The 24,955-nt window shown below is 40.8% G+C and overlaps 1 protein-coding gene and 1 long non-coding RNA gene across 11 annotated transcripts in view; one reads left to right on the plus strand and one right to left on the minus strand.

Annotated features, from left to right (window-relative positions):
* Positions 1–24,955, minus strand: part of RAD51B (RAD51 paralog B) — a 424,230-nt gene that overhangs the window by 50,278 nt on the left and 348,997 nt on the right. The gene's annotated exons all lie outside the window — the stretch shown is intronic.
* Positions 1–24,955, plus strand: part of LOC115495520 (uncharacterized) — a 48,525-nt gene that overhangs the window by 19,266 nt on the left and 4,304 nt on the right. For all 3 annotated transcript variants that reach the window (XR_012056350.1, XR_003960760.4, XR_012056349.1), the window contains one exon: positions 20,805–20,930. This is a non-coding gene — a long non-coding RNA (uncharacterized lncRNA). The remainder of the gene's footprint in view (positions 1–20,804; positions 20,931–24,955) is intronic.

A 24,955-nucleotide genomic window follows, 5' to 3' on the forward strand; every position in this document is an offset into this window, starting at 1 on the left:
GGGAGCAGGGTCCTGTCAGCCTTTGGAGGTGCCCACCTGAAGAACAGTGGTGTTGAGCCCTGTGTGGGGGAGCAGGGGGCTGTCTGAGCTGGCTGAGCTCTGAAGTGCTCCCACAGTCTCCATAAAGCAAACATGGCATTTAGTGGCCTGAGGGTGGGCACTGGTGTGGGAGCCTGTGTGCTGGCAGCTGCAGTGCCAGCACCAGCCCTGCCACAGAGGCAACAGGTAAAACTCCACACTAGTAGTGGTGGGTTTATTCTTGCAAGAAGGTTAAAACTCAACCACACAGGTAAACAATGGCCTCAAAGAACATGTTCTACAAGAAGTGGGAGCCATTCTTTAGCCTCCTCTGAAGACCCTTTCCTTTGGAAAGCTGGGATATCCAGTCATTAAAGGAGAGTTTGAGGGCTACTCTGTAATCTGCAATGCTGGCATGGTTTCCTGTGCCTGTAGCAGAGGCTAAAAAAGGAGGTGAATATATTCATTTCCATTAAGTGCACAGACAAACTATCAGAATATGGGTATGCTAAAAAAAGAGATGGAACCCTTGCTTATGAACAGACCTAAAAGAATTGAATACATGTGTACAGAGAGATCATTTTCCACTACCTAGAAGAGGAAAAATCTCTGGGGAAGTAGCTGATGCCAAATATTTTCTTATGCTTCATGTGTCAGCAGGGTCTGGCAGAATCCCTTAAAAAACAGAGCATGCATTTTGTGCAAATTGAGAATCACAATTCTAGTGATTTAGATTGCTTCACCAAACTAGAGACATTTCTCCAAAAATACAGCAGATGTTTGATGATGTACGAAGTTTTTGGCATTTACACAGATCAGATAATGTTAAGATCAGCAGAAAAAAACCTAACATAATAACACAGTAAAAGTCTTCAGATCTGTCCTGAAAAAAACTTAACCTGCATTACACAGAAAAAAAGTTAATTTCTCACAACAGCTCTAAAATCCTGGCCAAGCTATACAGCAAAGTTACAGAGGAGCTAGACTGGGTGCAGAAGTGGTGGTCACCAGAATTTGTTGGAATGGGAGATGTGTGTGTAACCTGGCTGCAGACCTGAGAACACCGAGGCACTGCTGCATAAATACTGGGCAGTAGACTTTGACTACAAAGTTTAACAATGCCAGAGACTGAAGGATAAAGGGGATGCAGCCCTGAGGTATCTTAAAGCTACGTGAGACAGAGCCATCCCCAAAAAAGAACTAGCCTAATCCTCTTGCAGCTATATAGTCAAAACTGGAGATCACTAATTTCTGTGCAATGAATACTAACAAAACCTGAGTGTTAGTTCATTCTGATAAAAAAGAAGGATTTGGCACTAGTCTGTGAATGTAAAGTTTCCTGTCCTCTCTTTTTGTCTTTTATGAGAAGACTGTTTTAGAAAACTGACCATAACCCACTTACTGCAATTGCCAAAATGGTCTGGAAAAGCACTTCTCCTCATGCATACATGGATTTATTTGCTTCAGTTATAAATTTATGATTTGCAGATTGGGAGGGATTTGGTAGGTTCAAAACTAATCCCTTGAGCATTTGATGAAAAAGCAATGATGCAAAGTCCAAAGCTAGACTTAGTATGTGATGATTTGCTTAAAAATTTTTGCTTGTAATGGTGATAAGACCCAGTGGAAAGTATATGAGCCTGTCACTGAGAATATTCTCAGCCTTGTTGCTGACTTTGGGTGAAGTATGACTACTGTTATCCTGGCTAGGAAAAATTATATAACCTCTCTTGATGCTTATTTGTACTTCCCTGAGGTAATCTTACTACAAGGTAGTACAATTAAACAGGCAGCACAGTATATCAAGCTAATCACTACTACACATCCTGTACCTGCTAAGGTAAATAAGATCTGACAATATAGCAGGAATAAGTGTAAAATGTCTTCACTAAAATAAGATTTAGCTCTACCACTCTAGTTCTATTACTCTTAATCAATGCGAAGTAGGAAGTAGTACCAAAAAAAATTCATTACTGCTCAAAAGTATGTGGAATTAGGATGTGATTTGATTTTAAGTCTATTACATCACTGTATCAAGGTGGAACATATGAAGTCAGTCAACCACTGACATTTTGCTTGACAAAAAACTCCAAAACAAAAATGCAAACTATTTTCATTCTTGCAGTCTTTCAATCCCCTTTAAACTCTGACATCTTCAAGGGTGTCATCAAAATCATGGGGGTCTTGAAGAAGAGTAATGAAACAGCCAAGGCATTAAAAACTTAGAATAACGTAACTTGCCTCCCTGACAACCATAGCTATGATATTCCAGTCTCAGAGATGTAGGAACAACTGCCCAGTCCTCAGGATTCACCGAGCACAGTTTATGTGATGCTGGTTGTAACTACTTGCATATCAGCACAACTTGTCTGAATTTTATCCTGGAAAATTCAATGACTTCAGGACTTCTGTCACTAACAAGTGCCCCTTCCAGTCTGAGAATCTGACTGAGGTGCTACAAAATTCTCATTTTATTATGAACAGCTGGATGAAACCAGATGCATAATAAAGCCAATCGTTCATAGCCAGCCTAAGCACTGAATGTGCAACGATGACAACTCCATTTCAGCCCAGAGGTGGCTGCATTTGAGCCATAGGGAAATAATCAATTTATAAACAAACCTCTCAAGCACTTTGAGATGAAAACACTACACAGAATCAATTTAATTCACTCTACTTATGTGACAAACTCATGTTATTCATGTTATTGTTTTCCTGGTTTTGCTACGCCAATCATACTTCAATTCCAAATGTCATCACCCTGTGCCGGAACAGCGTCTGACACATTCAAAAAAACTTGCAGAATAAAAAATCTTGTGTTGGAAATTGCTGTTGTGTGTGCAGCCTGCTCATACTCAGAAAGTGTTCATGTTCCATTTCTCTTTGTCTAGTTAACAAGAGGCATGCGTATGGTTTTGAATTCTGGGTGTACTTTACCCACTAGTAGCCTGTCCTAGGCGCTGTGCTCTGGAGTATGACAGTTGCCTTGCATTCAGGCTCCTGGCTGCCTTCATTTTCTGCTCTGATGCCCTCCTGACTCTCGAAAATTTCACCTAGTTGGCAGAAACAACCAAACTCTATCTCAACAGTTTCAAATTATGAGACAGTTTGGAGATTTTCTCTCCCCTTTTGTTGAATCCTGCAAAAACAACTAAAAGGAGTGTCATACCTCAGCAATCAAAAGGACTGGACTGTCTTTGACCTTTGATCTGAAACTAGATATCAGATGAGGTCTAAATTAGGCATCTGCTAACTACATGATGTAGCTTCACCCAAAATGTAACTGTTGTTACACACCAGCCACATGGCCTCCTGTGCCTTTGTTTCTTCGCCTGTAACATGCAGACATAAACACTCAGCTGTGCAGCAAGGAGTATTTAGAGTTCATTGGCATTCCTGAAGACTTCAGAGATTCTTAGATAAACAGTGCAGTATGAACAGAAACCAGGTGATACTGTATCTTTCTCTTGGTGACACCTCTGTGCTGTTGGTATCGTGCTCTCACATTCCCGAGTTAAGCTTGCTTGAGGGATTTCATTTTACTCTGGCTTGTTTCATTCCTCAGAGAGGATGCCAGAATACATGGTAAAGCACAGCAAATCTCACATGCCCAGAAACTTCACTCTCAAAGCCCCTGATAACCACTTCCACCTGACCTTCCCCACCTTTTTTAATATACTCAGCCAAGGATAGTTAGAACAATTTAATTCATGCATGTTTTGCACACCTTACAGCCCTGTGTATTTTGAAGGTCAGACAGAGCATTCTCTGTGGTTGCAAATGATTTTGTATCGATGAGAAGCTTTGCTTTATAGAAAAAAACCCATTACTATATGCTCATGTGTTTGTAGATTTACAAGAAAAGGCAGAATTTCTGAGCTCTTGATAGTGAGGTATAGTCTCAAGCCTGAATACACATTTTGCTTCAAGAACTGAGTTCTATGTCTACATGCCTTCAAGAAGCCTTGTAAGTACAACATCATTTTTGTTTCCCTATCTCTAAAACTGGGATTATGATATTCTCCCATAATAGAGGGGTTTAGAAATCTTCATTTCTAGAAGTTTTAACAAATGTTAAATATCAGTTGTTTTGATCTAGGATCAAATTACAAAGAAGCCCTGCAATTCTTCCATCCTCTCTTGTTAAAAAGATTGTCTTCTCTTGCAGCCTTTAAATTATTTAATTGAATTGTCAAGGCCAGTTGTATGAGCCAAGCTCTTTTATATAGCTCCTTTTTGTTATTACAGAATGGAGGAAGATGGGCATTTAGACAGCAAGTAACTGTTTTGTGAGCAAAGGTGAGGTACATGCTGACAAAAGGTTTCCATAAATAACTTTCCCCTCTGTGTTTTAGGAGTAGTTCTGTCTGTGATAGCTCCTCTTTGACAGTGCGGCTAGCACAGAACAACTCACAATCAAAAAGTATCAGCAGGTGTGAAAAGCACACCTACACAAGTGTCAGGTCCTCAAACATAATCCATGTTGCTGTAGAATTTCCCACTTTGCAGCAATGATTCAGCTCGGTGATGGCAATGTGAACGGCTCAGGAGAAGAATGACAGTAATATAGTATTTGTAACAGCAGCTCATTAATGATGGCATTAATGAGAATTTCCATTAAGGTGGCATGTTTCAGGTCTAGCAGTGATTTTACATAAGGATCTCTGTGCTGGAGCACCTCCTACACAGGGCACAGAACCTGGGGCTGGAGGTTGGGGGTATTGCTTATGGAATGGGGACTCACAATGAGGGCAATGTATGCCAGGCAGTGTCCAGGAGCTGAGGGCAGCAGGGGAGCCCCACTGGCTGTTGTACAAGAACTGGGGTCTGAGCCTGTCTGGAGGCATGGGCTTGTCCTGCCAGCTCAGTCCTTCATCTGTCCCCTGGAAAGTCACGCTTGGCCCACACATCACAGCCACTCGGAGAGACAGCGGTTCCCTTCAACACACATGCTCACACATAGCCAATGGAACTGGAATTATTGCAGCTCTTTGGGAAAGGGAAAATATATAATGCCAGGCTGGATAAAACATTTAGATGCTGTCAGCTTGATGTGGGCAGAACTCCTGCCAGATGAAGCATTTGCACCTGGAAATCCATGTGGCAGAAGACTGGGCTGGAGCATTTGTGCTGCCCTCAGCGAGGCAGCAGCTTACTCACACGTACTCCGACTCCCAGGAGGCTCAGGGCTCCTCAGGGGGGTCAGTTTTTTATATACTAAAGCAAACAGTTGAGCTAATCAAGAATTTTTTTTTCTTTTCTTTTCTGAGGCTCTTGGCATCCAGCCCTGTTACTTGCAATCTTTAATTTGTACTGTGGCTTCCTTTTCCCTGCTGCTTTCTCACTCAGTCCAATTTTCCCACACACTTATTTCCTAACTCTGCCTCTAGTGAGGTCTTCATTTAGTTTGGATCCAAATTTATCTAAATCCTACACAAAGCTGATGTTACCTCACCATTTATTCCTGCAAATGACTGTCACCTGAAATTCATAAGCCTGAAAAGTTTATGAAAAAAAAACAAAGCAATTTTCTGTGTTGTTACTTGTAATTTTATTTGTATGCATTGATAGAAATGGATTGTGGATCAATTTAGACCATCTTTTTGTTTAGACAGCTGTCTGAGTCTTAAAATAAGGGATTTTAAATTATTTGTGTATGTCTGTTGTAGGGGTGTACTGAAATTTACACACACTGGCCATGAAAAAGCCTCTTATCATAGAGTTTCCACTATAAGGGAGCAGATTCTAATGAAACAAAGTCACATTTTGGCAGATTCTCCCTCCCACTTCCATAATACTATGAAAAGAATGAAAGAGACAAAGGCATTCTTTCTGTTTAGCACAACAACACAGTCCAGAATATGTTGAGTCATTTGTGTAGAGAAATTGATGAAGGTGACATCAGTGCAGATAAACATCTCAAGTAAAACCATAGCAAAATCCCAGTAAAAACATACAGCCATCTAGTTCTCCATTGTCAGCATGGCAGAGGCTAGCTTGCTCAACAGCTGATGAGAGATGTAAAAACATGAATGAGTGGCCCACCTGATCACTAAGTTCTACCTCATGAAAGCAACTTTAAATGGTCTTTTCTGAAAAGCTGCTTAGAACCCAATGTGCTCCTTCAGTCTGCACACACTCTAGGATCAGCAAAAGAGCACCATGTTGTAACAAATGCACAGCCTCCACCACACATGTAGATCCAGCTGATCTCATATCATTTGAGGTAAATACTTCTCCTTTCCTGTGGTCATTTTCAAACCCATTTCTACAGAACTCCTCTGCCTCTGAATGGAGCCCAAGTTGACAGGACAGTACTTTCCAAGTCATGATGCAAGCTGCAAACAGCTAACAAAGCCTAATGCCCGCTCCCCATATTTTCACTGTAACTGTTCCTCACAGCCACTTCCACACGAGCCCAGAAGGGTTTTTAAATGAATTGCAGTGAAGAAGAAGCTAAAAGCACTGTGAGACACTGAGCTAGCAGGCAGTGGATGAGCCTTGTGTCCATCTTCTGCAAGGCAGTGGATAACAGGCCAGGGCCAGCAGAGAGAACCCAACAGGCATCCCTCACAAAGACTCATTGGCATCCCTCACAAAGAACTCCCCTAGCCTGAGCAGAGCCACAGATTAGAAAGCAGATGCTGCCAAGTTGTGCACTGTGCACAGTCTGTGGGGCAGTTTGCTCAATGCTTCTCATTAATTTCAGAATCCACTACTGAAGAAAACGCTTTATAAGGTGGGACATATTTTAAAAGAACAGTTGGTGCAGATTCAACTTGTATAAAGCTGTACAGCTCTATTAAATACCAAGGGGTGTTGCTGATTTATACCAGCTGAGAAGTTGTCCAATATGCTTTTGAAGCCATCAACTCTCCCATTGGTAATTGCCAGTAGAAACACTGGGAAATACAAGAAGAAATAAAAAAATGGAGCACATTTATGTGAAAAGCCTTCGATGCAAAACAAATGTCTGCTCACTGCACAAAAGCTGAAATAACACAGTTGTTATTGGAACTGTGCTACAATAAAACAAGCTGGATGAGTCAACCAGCAGTGCATCTAATCTCCACTGGCTGCCTTTCTGGTCCCCAAGCTCCCCATCTATTTTTATCTCTGCTTTCTTCGATACGATTTTTGGTTTACAAGCAATAAATCTAGAGCTCTTGGGTCCCCTGTGTGCACTCATTTCGGCAGGCCACTCAGCATTTAGGATTTTACCCAGACAATTTCAGTTATAAGACCACAGAACATGGAGGCTACAATTCAGATTCAAAAGATACTTTGGCCCAGAGTGCACAGCAGAGACACAAAATTTCCTGCACTGAAGGAAGTAGGCACCACACAGGGTCATCTGAGAGCTTTGGGTTGGACTTGCTTCCAGACTTGACACAACACACAGATTGGGGCACTGCTTTAGTCAAGCTCCATGATGCAGTGTAGGGCACATACAGAGCATGAGATGTGCCCAATGCAACAGCTAGGGGAAGAGCTAACATATACAAAGAACATGTCAGCCCCTCTTTTTCCATGTGTGGGTGAAATTTTTAGTGAAGCCACTTGCACTTGGTCTACCTTAGGATCCTATGCATTACCCACTACAGAGTGTAATGTTTGGAAGCTGAGAAAATTATAATCCTGATTTCAGAATCACTGGGCAGGTGATGGGAACTGTGAGACTACTGGTTTTTGTTGGCTGGGTGTGGTAGCCCTTTGCTGAGAAAAGCGTAGGTAAAATTTTGGAATCACAATACTCCTGCTTCATTTTTCTCTGACAACCGCATTGTGATCCTAGAAAGAGGGCAATTATTTTTCTAATTTTTCCCTGTTCTCTTTAATGTTTTCATTACAAAGACATACAGATAGTCACCTTGAGCTCATACATGCTGGGAAACATCTGTTAATTGAATATTAAGATAGCCAGAGTATTATAATGGATAGAAACTACTGGGATATGATGGTAGCCCAAAGCCTTCCCTTTCATTCCAAGAGTACGTGCTTCAGGGAGCAAGGGAGAAGAGTATATGAATTTAATTTCAGACATTCATGTTTTAGGTGGCCCCAAGGGATGTACCCATTTCCTATATAAGGTTTGGTCTGTTTGCAATTAAGCTCTCTTCTTTGCATATTTCCGGATAGATTAAAAATAGCAATATCAGCTTATTCTTGGACTTCTGGAAATAAACACAGCCATTGCTTCCAGGGCTTTTAAAGCACTGATCACACTCATAGAAATTGAAGACCAAATTTGTCTGTGAATTTTTTTTATGTTGGATAAACTAGCAATTCCAAAGATAAGAGAAAAGATAGGAGCACATTTCTAGAATGGAGACCTTTTAAAACAACTTAACTTTTGCAGCCTTAATTTTTAAACAAAGCTTAATGTTGATGAAGAGTTAAGTTGAATACTCTTTTTACAGAAAGCTAAAGACTGGTTCAAACCTCTCCCACCAATCTCACAACCAATGGATCAATTCCAGAGCTGAGAGGCTTGCTCAGCTCCAATTAGAGTTTTCCTCTTATTCTTTTTCTGTTGGGATTACCATCATAAATTCATTTAATCCAAAATGTAAAGCTGTTTTTTGTGATGCAGTCATCCATTCTCAAGGACCTTTACAGAAACAACTCATTTATAATGGTGCCTAAACTGCTATCAGATGGGATTGATTCCCATACATCCCTAACAGCCTGAGGTTGGACACACGATAGTGATCTGCAACTGATAATTTCTTCCCTGCTGTTTAGGTTTCTCATTTACAGAAATTACCTGGAACAGGGGCCATTTTCCAAAGAAGTGCCTGATCACCATGTTGTGAATTTAAGTCTCCTGGCAGTGTTTTTTGTGGTTTTGTTTATATTTTGCAGACTGATTAGAAGTCAGTGGACCTTGGTGGAACCATGGACAATGGGATTAAAATCACTGATATAGTGGTTTTAACATTAGTTATTCATACTCTTGTGTGCTGACAACAAAACAAGGATTCAACCAAATACAACCAAAATTATTTGCTAGGTTTCCTGAAGTCCAGAAAACACTTAGGACTACATTCAACTCAGTAGTGGAAATAATTCCCACTGTCTTTCTAGGAATTATGTTCATTTCTTCTTGATTTTAATTTTACTACCAGACTGAATTAAAGACTCAGATCAGCACTGAACGCTTAATCTTGAAAATTCAATCATGCCATACATACACCTAATAATTATAATCTCTAATTCTGGTAGTGTTTGAGCTTTCTTATCCAAATAATCTGATTACTTCCCTACAATCAAATTATAGTGACTTTTAGTGCTTCTTACATTGTGAACATACAAGGGTAAAAACCAATGAGAAAGTCTGTGATTCTGCAACAGTATAATCTGACCTGAACTGTGGCTGCATCAACTCTGTCTCTGATATCTCCTGATTACAGTCCTCATCTCCTTTCTTGTACTCCACTGGTGCTCATCCAGACTTGCAAAAAATTGGTCCAGGAGATGTGAAAACTTACTTTTTTTCAGTGTTAATTTTCATCCACTTTAGCTCCCTGAACTATGCTATTGCAGGGTCAGATACAAATCATTCCTTGTATTGAGAAGACACTGGAGCATAGCTGGGCAATAGCAGCCCTGGTTTAGGTTAGCTGGAATGGATGTGGAATTGTACTTTAACTACTCTGTGGGCAGTGTTGTTAAAAACATATGGGGTGACTTAACAAAAAGCTGCTTGCAGCAGTTCATTAAAGATTCAATTTCCAAAGCAGAACTTCCAGACCAGTAGTCAGTACAAGTCATTGTGAAATTCATGGGATATTTTTAGAGCATCAGTTAAGGGTCTGACTGATGAAAGACTTGACAGTCTGACTGGGTAAATTGCATGGCGATTCTGGCAGATATTTAGGCCTAGAAATGAGGACAGTAGATTCAGGAGAGTGTGTGGAATGGGTACCAGCTTGATAGAGCACAAGGACTGGACAAACAAGTACACTGCAACCTGGGACCAGGGTACATGAGTAGCAAAGCTGAGAACTCCAGACTGTAAGAGCAAGACTAGCTAAGTCTGAGACAAACTGGTAGAACTACATTGTGGATGCTGCACAGAGCCTGTCCATGCAATGCCTGGCTCTTACATGCCTTCTAGGCCCTCATTTTCCAAGTGCTGCATTGCCCCAACAAAAATGAAAAATTATATTGAAACTGATAATTCAGGAGGGAGAGAAGATTACAGTGCCACAATAACCACGTGACAAGAGCACATTTACTGCACATACTTTGGAAAAATCCACATGGCCTTAGTAGAAGGAAGGAAATAGACATGGTTAAACAAGATACTAATGAAGTGGCTCACACCACCAGGCTGCACTTTGTTCCTCTGCTGTGCAGTGGCATGGAAAGACAGGTGGCCCATTCCATGCCTCCTGTCATGGCAGAAAGGTTCTTCCCTACCACACTTGAGTACTAGGGCTCCACAAAGAGCAGTACTAATCCTTACAGACACAAGTAGCCTTGAAGAAGTCAACAGGACTATTCATGATGACTGATTATAAGAGGTCATGTTGCAAAATGAGCCTCTTATTTTGGTAAATAGAAGCACAGTAATAAGTCCTGTTGTTCTAGCAACATAAACACTGCTCTTCAGGACCTAATAAAGGTTCTGCTGTGAGACAAGAATCACAAACAAACCTTACAAAATAATATGGACTTTTGTAAAAGCAGGACAAAATGTGTAAAGTTAAAAAAAAATATTATTCAAAATGAAAGTCCTCTTAATCCACTTTGGTTCCCAACAATGTTAAGGACATAAGATCTTTCTGGTACCATGGCCTGTAAAGAGTCAAATCTCTGAGCTTCTAAATGCACTCCTGCATATTTCCAGGACATTTGTGGGGGAAAAAAAATTCCAAACAACAGAATAACTTTCTGTCCATCAAGCAAGGTTTCACAACAATTACAGTACCAGGCACAGAGAACTCTGCCTGTCTGGCTCACAGCCACACCGCGGGCGGCAAACTTTCTAGCTCTTACAAACTAATTAGGCTCAGGTCAGGTATGTGACTGAGAGAACTCCAGGGAGAGCACAGGGTGAAGCAGAAAGCAGTGCTGACAATTCAACCAGGGATCATCTTTTTAAAAACAATTTTAAAGTTGTTTCTTCAGAAATATGTTTTGGACATGAAAGGAAAGTGATTTTATTTTTAAGGGTATAGAAAAGGAAAACTTATTGGTACAAAAATGAAAATGATGGCTCTTTTTAGTAAGTAAAGAAGCAATAGATTCATTAGTAAAAAATTTTGTGGTGACAGTTTATGGTGTCTAGCAGTGGAGTGGGACAGGTGACAAGAAGGCAAAACCACTTTCAGTTGCTATTATCAGCTCTCAAGATGATTTCTTTCTAGTAAGAAACTAGAGCTGCAAGGGAAATAATTTTGAAATTCCAGCAAAGCGTTTTGCACACATAAAGACAGCACAGGAGCGACTCCAATGTCTGCACATGCAATCAGAAGAATGAAAAAGACTCACTGCTGTGTTTTGTTTGATTCTGCAAATCTTTAGTAATAGACATAACCTAGGGCTATGCAGGGCTGCTTTGTGCTATTCTACACTGTGAGGAGTGGCTGACATTTAATACCTTTCTCCCAAAGACATAAAATTACTAAGGTTCACAGCAGCTACAAGCAATATGAGTACTGTTCCATCAAACCCTGTATCTGGCTCCTCAAAAAGGCTGCTGCCAAATTAAAGTAGTGCAATGCCAAAGTACTCTCATATTCTCTATTTCTTAACATCATCAAATCACAGCTTTATGGGAATTCCCTAGGTCAGATATAAGCCATTATGTTTACGGCACAGTGACTAGAGAAGAGTCTGTAGCCAGTGTTATACAGGTCATCCTTGGTTCTATTGAGGGTCTTTTCAGTAATGTAATTTTACCATCAGTAGGTGCAAAAAATGTCCATGTGAACAACCTTCTATCTGGATAGCGCTCATCAGCTTTCAGGTCCAGTTTTTAGTTGCCTGATAAAAGCAGAACTGTTGCCAGCACTTAACAGGTCAGCTGTAATTTTTTGCTGGTGAAAGCAACAAAAGAAGCAACATGGCAGAGCTAGGGTGGTGAGAGATGGATGTGAACTTCAGAGGATCAGGTATGTCTTAACCCACCTGTGGATCTTTCAGATATGTCAGTATAAGCGTGGAGGATCTCCTACTGTGTTTGCATTGAGCATTGGAAAAAACCTTTTCACTGAGTGAACAGTACAGTCTTGGAATGGGTTACTCAGAGAAGTTGTGCAATCCCCATTCTTGCATAGTTTCATGACTTGGCTAGACAAAATCACAGCTGACCTGTTAAATGCTGGCAACAGTTCTGCTTTTATCAGGATGTTGGACTAGAGACCTCCAGAGGTCCCTCCTTAACCTACATTTCTATGATGCTGTATCTCTTGGATCCCAGAGCTGAGATGACAAACCATGTTTTGAAAGGACCTTGTAGGGTGAGACGTCATGGCTGGTAACGTGTACCAAGCTGGAATGGCTGGAATGGTTTATGTGGAGCAAACTAAGTGTCTGAGTGAAGGCCTCCCACATCTACATGTAAAGCCTTCTTTTGAACAGACTGAATGGCAGAGGTATTGTGAAATACTGCTTATGAGGTGGTAGTAATTACAGAATGGTGATTCTGCTCAATTTCCTTATGCAACCAAGGCTCCAGCCAAGGAAAGGTGTTAGTCTCCTGCAGTATTCTTGTGCCACTCTTTCCTAGCAGTGGTGAGAGAGCAATTGTGTTAGTGTTTGTTCACTGGCATGCTGAGGTGTTGCTCAAAGAGGGTAGGTTTGTGGCTGAGTTACAGGCTGGCATATACCTCAACATTTTGTTTCCTGCTTTCAAGACAATTATATTTAGCTGCTTCCAACACTAAAGAGACCAGAAGAATCTGTACTCTTCCACTACCCAGAAAAACAGATCCCAGACTGGACTGGCTGCAGGAACATGCTGGAGTCATGGAAAAGCTGATAATTCGGGGGGACATTTCTATATAGGCTGGCATACATAGTAGAAATATGCACAGGACAGACAAAATCCTTTCCACAAAAACACCATTTGCACAGTTCTGCCACACTTCATTCATCCATAGCTCTTTGCTGGTTTGTTCTTGGCACTCACATTTCTTCCCCTCAGTTCAGAACCAGCTCGCCCACTGCTACGACAGCCCTCTCATAATCTCTGTACACTCCCTGCTTTTAGCACAGAAGTGCATGTACTAGTTGGACATAGGGAGAGCCAGGAGTATGCTGGTCCCAGGTGAGAACTTCTCCATCAGCAGACGTGAGACGTCTCTGAACAAATTATGTTCTCTAAAAACTGCCAGGAGAACAGCTGAACTCACAGTGAACAAATGGAGCTTGATCTAAGAATCACAGCATATCACCTGGAGCTACCAATGTGCTGAAGAAATTATTTTCCTTGAAAAAAGCCCTAACCAGTTTACGTCAGTGTGACATGTACTGATGTGGACTTCCAAATGACTACAAATAACATTTCAGAGATTATTTTCTCTTGTATATTAGCTTGAACAAATATTGAGCAGCTGAGAAAGAGTCTGAATCTTAACATGAGACCTTACACAGGCACAGAAAAATACTTAAAGAATGAGATAATTTTGAAAAACGTAGCGATGTTTTTAACAGGGTCTGTTTCTCAGGAACTTTGGCTGATACAACCCTAACACTAGAACTGCCAGTGAGCTCTGGGACCTCCATGAAACATGAACCAACTTCATCACCCTTTAAGCAAGCAGGATGCTTGAGAGTACTTAGAGCAGTAGATCTTGGGATCTGGTATACACAATAATTAGATTTATCTTCAATACTTTTGATAGTCATAAACATATTAATCTCAGTTTTCTCCATAGAAAAACTTAAATATGTTTAGGAGGTCTAAACAACAAAACTATGACAACAGTTAAATCATAGCCACACAAAACAGAAGGATGTATGCTCAAAAGGCCTCTTCATGCCAAGTCAATAGAGAGTAAAAGCTTCTTCCACCCTACAAATACAAATAAAAATCTTTATCTACTTCCTAATAATACATAGGGATAAACTCTGTTCACTCTTGCATATATGTGTAAGAAGCCCTCTCCATATAGCTCCTATGCAAGGGCCTAGCTTCAGTTACAGTCTTTTGCATCGCTGCTCTGCTTCCTCCAAAATTGTCCACTCCATATTAATGCCTGCCAGCCAAATCACATTAATTCCATAGTTGTATCCCTGTCATAAGCCATTAGTTCCACAATCTTACTACACATAATACATACATTCCACACTCTTTTCCTTAATATGCAAATCTTTCCAACCATGGTCTTCTTTGTTTTGGTGCCTCTCAACCCACCAGAATATACAGAAGGGCTCATGAACTGATCCTCTGGGATATACTCAAACACAACCAGTAAGTTCTTTGTGATTCATATGTAACAACAGGAGGTTTTGAGGTTCCCTCCCAAACCTTCAATTGCTTAAGTATTGCCCAGATTCCTGATGCCTTTCATCTGTGCCAGGTGGTTTGCAGTGGTAATTATGAATTTCCTTTCAAGGCTGCTAAGAGCTAAACTTGTTTACAGTAAGAAACTTTTCCAATGGCTCAAAGTAGTATTTTGAGTCAACAGTGAGGCTTAGGTGGACAGCCACATTACTGTCACCAGCTAGAATCTCATCAGGATCTTACAGGACTCATAGCTGTGCATTGTATTCAATCAGTTAGAAATACTTGTTTCAGGAAGAGTATCTCCTTGTTTTCATATAAGTTGCCAGTCCTAACAAATCTTGCCTTTATTTTGTCCAAATTGATTCCCTTCAAAATCTGCAGCAGGAACTTACTAAACAGTCATCTGAACATTTCAATTGGTCAAAAACATGGCAGAATAGACAAAGTGACATTGTACCCCAACAAAATTCAGAATGTTTCACTTGCTTCAGCAAATTCTCTTACACGATAAAGCTGTGATACTCAAGACCTATCCTCTGTTTCATTGACACAGCTGTAGTCAAAAGACACTTGGAGCTGGCAAAGTCCATGATAAAACTGTGAAGTTCTGGACACTATTACCATTTATTACCAATTACTATAATTTAAGCCCTGGGGTGTGAAGCCAGATTTTACCATTCATTTGGTATAACGCACGACACAATTCTTCCCACAATTTTTCCTATTCTCCCAATTGCAATGGCTGCCACCATCTCTCTCTGAGCAGGGAGATGGCTGAGGAACAACTGAGAACTTGGTCTTACCAGTCAGATTTATCACTATTCTTAATTTGCACTGTAGTGGTGATGCGTGCATTACATATGCTTAGACTGCATGGCTGAAAGCTCATGTTATATCAAGCTGTGGATGATTTTACAGCAGGCTCTGCTCCTTGAGCAGTGGGAGCAGCTCTTGTGCATTTCTGAAAGGCAAACTACAGCCAAGTGGCTGGAGTCATAATTCTCCAGCCTGATCTCTCCCATCCCAACTATCGTGACTCCCTCGTGCCTCAACATTCTTTGCTGCTTTGTTTATGCTGCAGAAAACATCTGTGAGGGTATACAGCCAAGGTGAAAGATCTTGGCAAACAGTTATTTTTCATAGCTCAGCTTAAAGGGAAAATATGAAGACTGCCCTCCTTCTCAGAGAAGAGGAAGGGTGGGGTTGAAAAATGAGATCCGACTGCAGCCGGGCCAAACAGCAGACTTGCTGTCCCACTAGCCCCTTTAAAGGAAAAGGGAATTGTTTTTTCAGTAGAATGAACTATGCTGCAGAAGAGGAAAGGTTTAACTGAAATAAACTGGATTAACTTTTATGGTAACCAATTAGATAAATGTATCAGGAAAACCTTCAAAATGTTGGGATGTGTTAGGCTAAGCATAATATTTTCAGAAAATGCATAAATCATTTTGCAGAGGTCATTTAAAACCAGGCTGACACAACAATAAAAATCTGTAGTACAGAACACCCCCACACTACTAGGAGATGGACTCAATTACACTGCAGGTCTTTTTCAATGTTTGGCTTCTATGACTCTTTATAGAATTGGGGCCCTGTAAAGGGAAGGAGAAAAAATGTTGGCTTATTACCTTTGTTGATTAACAGATCAATTTTCTCAAGCATTCAAGTACTTTATAGGCCTACAAAGTATAGACTGTAGGTAGAGAATTACAGATTTCCCTGACAAGGTGTAGTTTATTACTGACATTCTGCAGTGGAGCAGAGATGACAGCACATGCCACTTCTATTTATCTGCATTTCTCATGCTGGATTTGGAAGATTGGGAAGGAGAGATGAAAATTCTTGCTGGGAAGTGGAGGACTTGCAGGATGACAAGGAGATTACAGATTTAAGGATCTGTAAACAGGCAGGCATCAGTTCATTCCTCCCTGAATTGCAGCCACTTCTAGGTGAAACAGCAAAACTGATTACAAAACCCAGAGACACTTAGGATAGGAGGTGAGGAATGGTGTGTTATTGCTTAAGAGGGAATTGGAACAAAAAGTCAGGAATCACTCAGAAGCACTGCGCTGCAATGATGAATGAAAAGGTTCACCTCTAGAACTTAAGTCTCACTCTGTCCCCTGTGACACTCAGGACATTCCCCTCTCTCGCCATGAAGTCAGGCACTGCTCATATACAAGGAAGCTCAGCTACTGCCAGATACACCCACTGGGACGTAGCAGCTATATAACTTCCAGGAGAGAGACAAACAAAGCTATCTCAGAGCTTGGAGCAGAAAGAAAAGACAGGCTGATCCAGTGGGATCAATCTATGATCTGTCACGAGCAGTTGCACAACTGACCAGTGAGAGAGGGCACTGCTGGTGGGGGCATGCAGCCAGCAAGCAACTGCTGCCTCCTCCACCCACCTCTCCCTCTGTCTGCCCTTCATCCAGATCTACATAGGCTCCAAATTAATTTTACTACCTGGAATGCTATTAACACAATCAAATTATGAAAGAAAAGCTCATCTTGAGAGAAGGCAAAAAATCAGTTCCCTTCTCTGTCTCACAGCTGTCCCCTCCTCCTCACCATGTGTTCCTGAAACCTGGGGCTGTTCCAAGCACTAAATGCACTGGAAAGGGTATCCTTGGGCCAGCTGTGATCTGATCACGGCACATTGGCTGCGGGTGAATCAGAAACCAACTGATAGGCCCAGGAACAATGCCGCCCCTTGTTAGGCTCCCAGAACAACCATCGCCTTCAGCCTCTCCCAGCCAGTCTTCAGCAGAGTGGGATGCCAGGACAGCTTCTGTAACATGTCCTGCATGATCCTTTCCCACCAACCCTGTGCTGAACTGCAGCTATTTTCTGGTTTGAATGACACGCTCCTTGTGTTGTGAGAGACTCTGGGTGGGGACTGTTGCAGTCTCTTTGGAAGTGGAGCACAGCAAGTGACAGGCTGATACTAATATTTATGTGCGAGCTGCCATGGGGCAGCCCTGGCAGCAGCACCTGGGACCATGGTTCTTCTGGAATCCCAAGGCAGGAAACCACCAGGGAAGCTGCTTCTCATCGGCCTCATAGAGCACTCACTGGATTGTACAGATCCCAGGAACCAGATTTTATCTGGCCTCACAACTCTGCCGATGTTTTGTAGACTTTGTATGTTTATGACATTAAGTAAGCACTATGGAAATGAAGCAATGGCACAGAGCCAGAGCACTCTGTTTTTCTCTGCCCTTCTCACAGCTAGGCTGTTGCAATTCTCAGGAGCAGATGCTGCAGGAAGAGGGTTAGTGGTGGAAGAGGGCTCAGTCTTCTCCAAGGCAATATTCTGAGGGGGAACAGAGTGCTGTCTGGAGGGAGAATAAGCCGTGGCCTACACACATTTGAGGCAGTCTGCAAAACATTGCAGAGAAATTTAACCCAAGTCTCACATCTAATAGTTCTTTGCATTTGTATTGAATTACTGTGCCAAAGCAGCAACCAGGATTGTCCAATGTTTGGTGGTACAGCCCCATCTTCAGGGTAAATATGCTTTGCCAATCAATTCCCACTGCAATTTTGATTAGACATAATTTCCTTGCTTCCTGCCCTAAACACTTGCCATGTTGTACCACAGCTGCATTTCAATAGTGCACAAAGGATCCAAATACATTGGTTCTAGCAAATTTCAGTGTAAATATGGACCTGAAATTGGGATCCTTCCAATTAAGAAATACTGCACTGGTGCAAGACATTACTAATTGTTGATAAATGAAAACTACAGATTTGTTCTGTGTTTTTTGCTAGTCCAAACTGCTTTATAAGCTAGGAATACTACATACCCTATATGGGAGCTACTTACCATTACCAAAACAGTCACTTGCCTGGTGGGAAGCTCTTATGAGCATACCAGCACCAGCTCACAAAAGAAATAGAGCAGAAAGTTAATTTTCCTGGAAATTAGTGTTGATTTGGATAGCTGTAATAAGTTTCTAATCACATCCAAACTGATTCTACAGCTGTGGCTCAAATTGTATATACTTTCCCACTCTATTGACTTTGCTGTGCAACTTCTGCATTTTGGGCCAAAACACCCCGAATCTGATCCTGATATTCCACTGTACTACAGTTAAACCAGAAGTGAAATTTGTCTGTCTATATCAGACGTAAATAATTGAAATACACAGTAATATGTGTACAGAGATTAAATATTTTATGAAATATGTAAGTCAGCAAGAACCATATATTGAGCCATCACAACAATGAATATGAGGTACAGCAACTGAGTATAAAGCCAGCAAAAATTTAACATGAGTAAATTTTACTAAATATTAATCTGTATTCTACAAAGAAAACTATCAGAATTTTCTTGATACATTGAGCTCAATAAATTTGTTTTGCATAGATGTCTGTGAGTGCGACAGAGAGAGAATTAGTCTGGAATGCTATAAGGATGTCAGCCAAGCTCCCAGCATCTGGAAAGCAGAAAGCAGAACTATATATAGTGCACAATGACTTGCAATAATCTGGGGAGGGAGAAGAGAGGAACAAAAAAGAACAAGAGAAAAGAACAAAACTTAAGATGGCAGTTTTGGACAATTAAATTAATTATAAAGAAAAAAGAACAATGAGGCTGGGAGAAGGATAAATGAAACCCTGGTGTATATGTTATTATAAGAGTTTCTACAAGCAGAAATGTTGTATAGAGTTAGCAGACATATTTATAAACATGCTATAGATAATGAATACTTCAGTATAAATACCACCTCTAAGAATTTCTGGCACAGAACAACTAGGGCACTGACCTCTGCTGTACATTCATTTCCTTTATGTGGCTGAAATGGCCTAAATATATTCCTTAGTTAGGCATGGGAAACTTTTTCCATATGGTAACTGCATCTGCAAGAGTACTCTGCAGTGTAACTGCACTCGGTTATGAATGTGTTATGGACTCTTTGCAAAGCATGTAGAGGTTACTGTGTGTTCCCCTACACCTACTTGTGAACAGAACAAGCACCAAACAAAAGGTAACTTTCACTACTGCTGTACATTCAAAACAAAAATGGTGTAACACTTCCTAAGTTCCTTATTGCTATAATAAAAACAAGGTACTGAACAGTCACATTCACCTTCTATCACTTACATAGTTTTTGTTTTATCCTTCGCTTGACTTAAATATTCCATACACAAACGCTTCAGTGTCACTCATTTCCTGGCACTTTCTCAGACCTGAGATGCCAGGATTCCAGAGCCTCCACCTTCAGCACTTTAAAGGAAACCTCAAATAACAAACATAACCTGTTAAAACTGAGGTACACATCTCAGGCACGCTGATGCTGTTTAAAGGACAACTAAGATGAAAGTAAACGGTATTACTGGCAAAACAGTAAAAAGATTATTATATTCGTGAATGTCAAAGTATTTTCTGGTGTTCAAACTAATCTAGTTTACAGCTTCTAGGAAGCGATGTGCTGCCAAAAGATGATGTGTGGCCAAGAAAGACACCTGAAGTGTTGAGCAGAAGAGAGAGCAGAAAGTGCTACCTGTGCACAGGTAGCAACTCCCTAAGCTTGGTGAAAGACACCAGAGATGTGGGGCCTGTGAGCTGGGAGGAGAAGCTGGGTCTTGCCTGCAGTGCCAGGCAATGAGCAGAATACTGCCTTTGAAGCACAGACCAGAGCAGCAATGAGCAGAATATTGCCTTTGAAGCAGACCAGACATTTTGAGAAGAAGCAAGGAGTGCTTCTGTGATTTGGTTGCTTTAGCCACCACTCTATACTTCACTTGTATTTACAAATAATAGCCAAAAAAAGAAAAAATGACTTCTTTCTGTAATAAGCAGTTTGGGAGAAAGTCAAAAACCAGAAGCCATTTTCCATCTGGCTTCGAGATCAGTTAATATTTGTAGGGACCTGTATAGCCTCTTATTTGTAAACTTCAAGTTGTGTCTCTCTCTAAATTAGTGCTCTCACGTCCCTGTGTACAGGTTACAGTCTGTTTTTGAGATGTAGTCTTGCTGGCTCTCCATGTATTAGACAGCTGTATTACTTTTATGTCCTACTGTGCTGTCCTTAAGGACAAAAGGAGAGACCTTGTTCTTCGTTGTACTAAATATGTAGTTTCTAGATTAGACTCTGCTAATTAATGTACCAGCATTTGTGATACATGTGCATATGAACTGGAGCTAGACCAAACCTACCCACTGCAGAGCTGTAACTGAGATACCTATTCTGCACCGTCTCACATGTACTTCACCAGTCATTCACCAGTCATACAATATACATGGATAATGTAAAACAATGAACAATTTTTCAATACAGTACAAGTGATGACATCAGCATTGTATCTCTTTTTAGATCCACAGATATCCAGCAACAGAAAGGATGGGCAGTAGGTACCTTTACTACCTTGGAAGCAGAGTGCAAACAGGGCATTATAAGAGATTCACAAAACAAGGAGACAAGGACGCCAAATAAAAGGAGGTAAGGATTGAGATAACTACAGAGAAACTGTAGCAATGCCCATAATACTGTCTGCAAGGACAATGTCAGAAACAGTAATGTAAATGATTGTATCAGTCCTTCAGTTGATATAGGAACCAGGGAAATAAGGACACTTAACTGGATAATGCAGACACTGGAGCACAGCTCTGTGATGGGACCTGATTTCTACTAGGTGAGATCACAGTGCCTAAGGAAAAAGACAAGAAAGCACTGCTGCTCTCTTGGATATGACATGGAGCTTTCTTTTTCTCACACTGCCCTCAAGCAGGCCAGTCATATGTTTTCAATGAAAAACATATGTTTGAAATATTATAAATGAAAGCTGCTAAAGAAAACTGCTATTATGAGTAGATTTTGATACATGTTTTACATTCTTTGGGGTCTGAGATCCCATTTGAATCAGAACTGCTGTCTGCAAACACCCTGCTGAAGTCAGCAGAAGATGAGGATTTACTGTAATCACTACAGCACTGGGCAGTGAGCTAGGTTCATTCCTGAACAGTTTCCTAAGAGATGTTAACAGCCTCAGCTGGGTGCTCTTTGTAGTTCTGGCAGAGGTCAGCTCTGTCTCTAAGCACAAATCAGAAAAGTAAATCTAGTCTAAACAATTCTCTGTACTGTTCCAGAAGCAATTAAAGGCACTTTGCTTTGTGTATTTCCCCCAGGTGTGAGCAGACACTTCCCACAGACAGTTTGCACAGCAAAAGCTCAAAAAGCATAAACTCTTTGCAGAGGAAAAGGCAAAGAAACCTCCTGTTTTACGTATGTAAATCTGAACTGGACAAAATAATGCAGGAGTAGCTTATCCACACACTGCCTATGACTTGTACTTGGATAAAAGTAATGGTAAAACAATTCCAGTTCAACTCTTCTAACTCCATCAGGCTCTTTATTAGCAAGATTAATACAAATAGATTAGGTATTCACTTCTCAATTTGGTATTATTGGCTAGGAATGAAAATGTAACGTGGTCTGTCAGCATGTCACCTACATTCATGACAGAGATACTAGCACTCATGAAGCTAAAACCATCACTCATCTATGAGTTTTATAAAATCAGCAATGATGTGAAAACTGTAGAAACAAGTGAGTACAAAGTTAACTCTCACATATTTTAAAATTACTATTTATAAATATTTAAATTATTATATAACACTTTGTTAAAGTGCATTTCGCTGTTTCTTTGTTCAGGATTCTCAAAAAAATTGAAGCATAAATACAATTACTAATAAGTATTCACATAATATTAGGTATACTCATTATACCTAAAAACTCTCGCTGGTTTTGCTAAAAGCCGGGACCAGCAGTCCTAGGAATTCAACACAATGTCTGTGAATCTCCTGTGCATTATCACTGGTGTATTGTTAGTTTTCCAAAACAGAAATCTACCCTAGCATCATGATAGAAGGGATGAAACATGAGTAGCTCATGGAGTCAATATTTTTACATTTATTCTCTTATATTCCTTTTTTAAAAATCATAATTGACACATTCACGCACGGGGTACCTCTCCAGCCTTGGTGCAGCACAAGTCCCTCCACAGCTTTTATTCATGGCTGTGGCAGTGAATAAAAGAAACAAACTGATTTAGGGGTAGTTTGATTAGACAAAAACCATCTAAACCCCTAAGGTTCCCAGATGTGGCTCACATCATGATCACACAGGTATGATCACAGCTTACACAGCAAAGTGCACAGGCAGAGGAGCAGCCAGGCAGCAGTAACTGTAAGGGTAAAGCATGCTGGAAATGTAACCTGAAATCCTGCCCTTAGCCTGTGGCTACAAACTTTATCCCTGCTTATCCTGGCATAAGTGCCTTCTAACTGCAGAACATTCCCTGAAACCAACTCCCAAAGCATGCACTTACGGTATTGACAGTGACTGGCAGAAGGCAGGAGTGGAGTGCCCTTACTCTGGCATAGCTGACACTGTCTGCAGGCCAGGAAGCAAACCTGCTATTGTTAGGGGATGCCAGTAGCTTGTGCTGGCACCAGATGGGATTTTGCTGCAGCCTTGCAGATTTCTGCTTCTGGTTTCTGAGCAGTGCCAAACACTGCTTGTCCCAGTCTGCCCTTGAATGGAAGACCTTTTCACCAGTGGTGCATCTCCACCCATTGCTAATTTTCACCAGCAGCAGCCAGAGGGTTTCCTAATATGCAGAAGATGCAGATGCATAAAAAAAGGATTAAAAAAAGGACAGTGCTTTATAATGTATTTTTTTACTGTTATTTGACACTGATGATCACTACCAGCCCCAGAGTCCAACTTCATGAAAGGAAAGATAACAACTGGCAGCAGAAAGGAGAAACACCTGTTGTTGTATCAAGAGGTTTGCATTAATCACTTCACCGTTGCAGTAAATTCTAAAATAAAAATCTGTCCCAGTGGTTCCTCATTGTAAGAAGCAAGACACAACTAGGGGCCTGGACTTGGTAAGGCTGCAGAGGAAGTTACATATAACTGTAAGTTATATTCAGAGAGATGAAGATACCAATCTAGAAAGCTTTTAAAAAGCAAACCAAAACTTTTTTCCTCTATCTGTGTCCCCTAGAATACCAGGTAATTCTCACCTCCATTGTCAGGCAGGTGATTTTACCATTTACCATTAGATTACCTTCATTTAACATAGGAAGAATGGGAAACTAAGTGCACCCATTAAATTTTATGCAAACAATCTGCTCTGGGCTGTCTGGAACCTGAAAGAAACATGTCACCCTGGGTGATCTAAAAGGAATTTTTGGCACATGAATTCAGACAGTAGTCTATAAATCTATGCTGCAGCCCAAATTCCTCCCTGTAGATTATACCAGTGAAGAAGAGGGTCCCTAGTCAGTGATAGCATAATCTCAGATTCTGGAACTATGTGGAACTGGCACAAGCTCTGTAATAACAGAAATTATTAAAATGTTTTTACTACAGTAAAAATGGCTTCTCCACTCCCTCTGACAGTGGATTAGAGGAGAAGCTAGGGCACAAAAAGACAAGCTATTTGCAGATATTTGCCCCTGAGGTGCCAAGCTATCATTCATAACATGACTACCCCAAAGTATTAATTTGGCAGAAGACAAAGCATACCTAGATTTATTTCAAATTGTTTTCTTACATGCAATTACAAGGGAGGGAATGGGCAGCTGTCTCTTCTCATCAATGAAACCCTAAGTGGGAAGAATTCTTTACTGGGTAGCTGACTGTCCTAAGGCCATTTTATACTTTCACATGGCTTAATAGACTGGAGAATTAGAATTGTTGGGTTTTATTCAGTCAACAAATACGAAGTATTTTAGTTTAATTAACAGTATCCTTTTGAAGTTGTGAAAAGATATTTATGTACTTATGTATTGATTTCTGTCCAGAATTCCAGCTGAAATGAAAGTCATGAAGGATTATGTTAGCTTTCAACTGCTATCATAACATCATTGCAGAACACTGTTTAATTAAGCCAAATTTTCAATTGCATTTTAAAACACATCCTAGCCTCACCTCTCTTGACTGCACTTGGGGCGATCCAGCAGTGCTATGTAGGATTACACACCAAAAATATCCCAATGTGTGCAGGCCAGACTGAAGTTGCTTTGGTTGTGAGATTCAGGACCAAAAGCACAGGCAGGAGCTACACCTTTGTTGTGAAATAGCAGGAGCACAACTGTGAGGAGGAAGTTTGCAGTGTACCTGGGAGTGTTACGGCTGCATGGAGCTGGCACTCCCAATGTTTCACTTTTCTGCCCACAAGACATGTCTAAATATCTTGAGAAAACAAGAAACAAAACAATAGGTGACTGTAGTGTGAATTATAAAAGTCTGGCTTCCCTGTTGGAAGGGAAGCTGCTCTTAAACTGCCCCAGCTGTGCTTTCACCATCGAGGATGTCAACACAACTCCAGGGAATCACTGCCTTGTGTTCCCTCTTATGACATCTACAGCACCCGTTTATAGACAGTATTGTAAGACAGGTTCCTGAGCCAGAAGGTCAGCACTACTGCCTCTATACTCCAGAAATATAGGTTT

The sequence above is a fragment of the Taeniopygia guttata genome, chromosome 5, assembly GCF_048771995.1.
Source record: "Taeniopygia guttata chromosome 5, bTaeGut7.mat, whole genome shotgun sequence".
NCBI classification, from domain to species: domain Eukaryota; kingdom Metazoa; phylum Chordata; class Aves; order Passeriformes; family Estrildidae; genus Taeniopygia; species Taeniopygia guttata.